At 23.4% G+C, this 4072-nt stretch overlaps 1 non-coding gene across 1 annotated transcript; it reads right to left on the bottom strand.

Moving 5' to 3' along the window:
* Window positions 1-1503: 1503 nt before the first annotated feature.
* Trnay-gua (transfer RNA tyrosine (anticodon GUA)) lies at window positions 1504-1594 on the bottom strand. Its single transcript is given in 2 exon segments — window positions 1504-1539; window positions 1558-1594. It is a non-coding gene; the product is annotated as a tRNA-Tyr (tRNA).
* Between the last annotated feature and the right edge of the window lie 2478 nt (window positions 1595-4072).

Here is a 4072-nt window from a genome sequence, read left to right as displayed (position 1 = left end):
CATTATAGAAATCGTTATTGTAATCAATAGTATACGTAGACACTATCTATATATTATAATTAATAAGGTATGCAATGAGACTATGGGAAGCAATTCAGATGTACTGTTTTTATGTACTCGAATTGCCTCAAAAACACCCGGAGAAAATTCAAGTGAAAAAGGTCATCTAATTAAGGAGGTGTCGCCACAAAGAGTACTAATACAGAATTAATATTCAACCATATTTTAGAGAGATACATAACGTCGTTATCTATATAATATTGTATATTAAACGCGATACTTTAAAAAAATATGGTTTGAACTTTAAATATTAAAATAATACAATTAAATTAAATATAATTAAATACCTAATGAATTTTAGTTGACACATGAAGTATTTATATTTTATATAGGTATGATGAAAAGAAAAATCTTGAATATCGTTAACCGCACGTAAGAGCGACAAACAGGACTATTCAAATATGTAGCAATATTATAATATAGTTACCGAGACGTAGGTATAACAAAGAGTGGACTTGAGTAAAAATAATAACTTATAATATAATAAAGTAACTTTATTGGTATTATATACACAATACACTAAAATTAAATAGTATAATATTCACACGATTTGTTTTACATCATCGCTTGCTTTTTAATTTCGTTTGATGATAATATCATAATATTATATTTAAATATTATTTAAATAGATTTAATTGAGTTCCGATAAACAAGAGTCATCCAACGTGGTTGACTTGTAACTGATGAATTTTATCCATAATGAAACAGCGCATAGAAAATACGAAATAGTGTAACTTCTGAACTTCAGTAAAACTTTAGATAATGGCCTGGTTTATATACTTATATATAAAATATGTATACTTATTACTTATATATATAATACTTATATTGTTTTATAATGGTTCGTATATTTGGATTCACATTTTTTACTAACCACGTGAAATAATATTTTAATTTATAAGTACATTTTTAAATTTTGTGATCTATAACTTAAAGATTATGATACATCAACTGGATTGCATAAAACATCATTAAACATTCAATAAATATTTAAAAATGCTAAATGGTATTATGTATTATATTGTAATATGTAAAAATATAATGGTTGTTGTTGACCTTTTTCATAACTTAATATATTGTGCTAATGTTATTTGTACTCGAATTATTCTAGAAATTGTTGGATTCATACCTAGTTATCTGTTTTAGATTTTCAAAAAATGTTTGGTATTAAAAAGTAATACTTTATAGTTTATAATCAATGAACTAATAAATAAGTCAACTTAGGTACTATTTTTTCGGTTTCAATTTTATTTCAAATTATATTATCTATTTACCTTTGACCGAATGAAACAAAATTAATGTTTTCATTAAAAAATAAAGAAATTATATGTTTTTTAAACGGGTAAGATTGCAAATAGATAAAATACCAATGATAATAATAATATTATGTAGTAATATTAAAAGAATACGTATGTAAGATTTATGAAAAAATTGCAAAATTTTTCCTTCGAACCGGATTTGAACCAGTGACCTATGGATATCTGTGAATTGGTACTACTACAGTCCACCGCTCTACCAACTGAGCTATCGAAGGATGAGAAAATGCGAGTAAATTAGACTATTTAAATATATTTTATATAATGATTTACTTTTACATTCACGTTGATGTTATTCAATGTTGGCGTTTCTGAATAAGAACGAATACGATTATGCATAGTATAATTTACTTCAATATATTGTGCTATAACATAACTTAACATAATTATTTAAATAATTATAATTTCTATCATAATAAATTACGCTATTTGTAGTTAATTTAAAATATAATAGGTACATTCAATTTATTAATCAATTTTTTTTTTTAAATACATTTTTCTTAATTAAATAATTTAATTGGCACAAACATTATATTATTGCCTAAACCACTAGTACTAGTGTTCAATAAAAATGAACACATTTTTAACAAAATATTTAACTTTTTTTAAAAATATTTCAGTTGTGTACATTTAGTAGGTTTGTGATACCTACCAATTACTAAACCCAGGTACTAGATAGATAAAAAAAATGTATTAAATTATTTTTAACTTAATTGAAGATAATAACTAATAATTAATAATTAATTAGCTTAAGCTACTATTTTTCACAATATTAACTTTGAACTTTTAGAGTTTAATATGATAGCCGGTAAATATTAGAGAGGTATCTATGACCTACCTACCTATTATTTGTTACCTAATTAGTAATTAATAATTACATAGCCACACATTCTTATCGTTGACTTATGAACACAAATTAATTATTTCATTAGACCTTTTCCCACGTTTATTAACATACTAATATTTGAATTAATTTTTTCATTAAAAGATATAGACAGGTAATCGATATTTTCTTTATATAGGAAAATTAGGAATATAATAAGTAATAAGAATATAAATAGGTACGTAGATTTGTAAATAAAATGCATTCAAATTCACTTTTTTTTTAAATTGAAAAAACTTACTTTAATATGAAAAAATTCTTATATCCTTAAAATATTATCCTGCAGGTATTTACTAATTTATATTTTTGTAAATAAACATTTTTGTCCGTCAAACGAAAATATTTATTTAAATAATAATTATAATAACTCAAAATATAACATATCAAAAAAATAACATGATTTTATAGTCAATAATATAGTCACATTTCATAAATTTGTTTGATAATAATAATAATAATAATAGTTATGAAAATAATAAAATCAAAATATGGTACGAATTAAAAAAAATACTGCTTATTTCAAGAATACTATAAAGTATGGGCATAGATAATATAAGATAGATTCTTAATAATATATTCTTATATTATCTATGAGTATGGGTGATCGAACACTGATATTATATCCATAATAATTTTGGAATTGTATCTTAATTTATTATCTTATATTTTCCCCCAATTTTAAATGTTTAAAACGTCACCGTCGGAACTTTATTGCTCCGGAACTAATTTATTAATCGATAATATTGTCGATAAAGCTGGGCTCAGATCACGGCTCACGTCTGGTATCATAATAATTGGTATAATAATACGTGAAAATAATAAATTACAAAATTTCGGCCACGTGGATGTGGCAACATCGCATAAAATATTCTATATGTATATGTATATGCACAATCGTGCTTTACCGGTTATTTCAAGATTCAATTAAACTAGTTAAGATCTTAAGTTAATTAGAAAATTCAGAAGCTAGTTAACTATCTTAACTTCAAATGTTTTACTAGGTAGTAGGTCGCTTGTTAATTTCCATCTATTCGTTATTCGTAGGTACCTACCTAAATAATATGTATTAACGAATTCGTGTCATCGAATTATAGATAGTCATAATTCATAATATTATATGGTAGGTAATAGGTATTAGATATAGACGTATTACTCTTATAATATTTACTCATGATTCATGACTTATGAGTTATATTCCTATAATATAAATATATAATACATTAATATTAAAATAATATTACATACTACTATGAGTATAGATTATAGGTAGACAATATAAAAAAAATTATATTGATAACGTTAAATAATATTGTGAAGATACTTTAGGCAATAATGATAATAATATAAGTAAGTACCTACCTATCAATATAGGCAATGCTAGAGGTATGAAAATAATGTGATAATATTCCAGAGTTATACATTATTATACATTTAGTCAAGATAGTTTCCAAAATATAAATAAAATACAATTAACAATTTATATTATATTAATATGTTTCGAGAAATATATTGTTCAGGTTTATAGGTAAGTCAACATTTAATGCTAACCTAATCGATATAAATTTATAAAAATTAAAAACATAATAGAGTTCGCTGAAAATACAATTTTAATCAAAATAACCCTTGTATAGATTGCATATTTTGTGATATAATAATATCTTTTACTGTACATACTATGTTAAGTTATATCGCTTCTTGGTTTTTAATGATGGTTAAAAAAAACTTTCAACGAAAAACAAATTGAAAAAAAAACAATACAGGTATGAAGTTTCTATTGGTCTTAACGATAATAATAAAACTTAAATCCATAAAT

The sequence above is a fragment of the Metopolophium dirhodum genome, chromosome 2 (genome assembly GCF_019925205.1).
Source record: "Metopolophium dirhodum isolate CAU chromosome 2, ASM1992520v1, whole genome shotgun sequence".
In the NCBI taxonomy this organism is placed as follows: Eukaryota; Metazoa; Arthropoda; class Insecta; order Hemiptera; family Aphididae; genus Metopolophium; species Metopolophium dirhodum.
The sequence above is the reverse complement of the archived record's forward strand: the minus strand, read 5'-3'. Positions and strand labels throughout refer to the sequence as shown.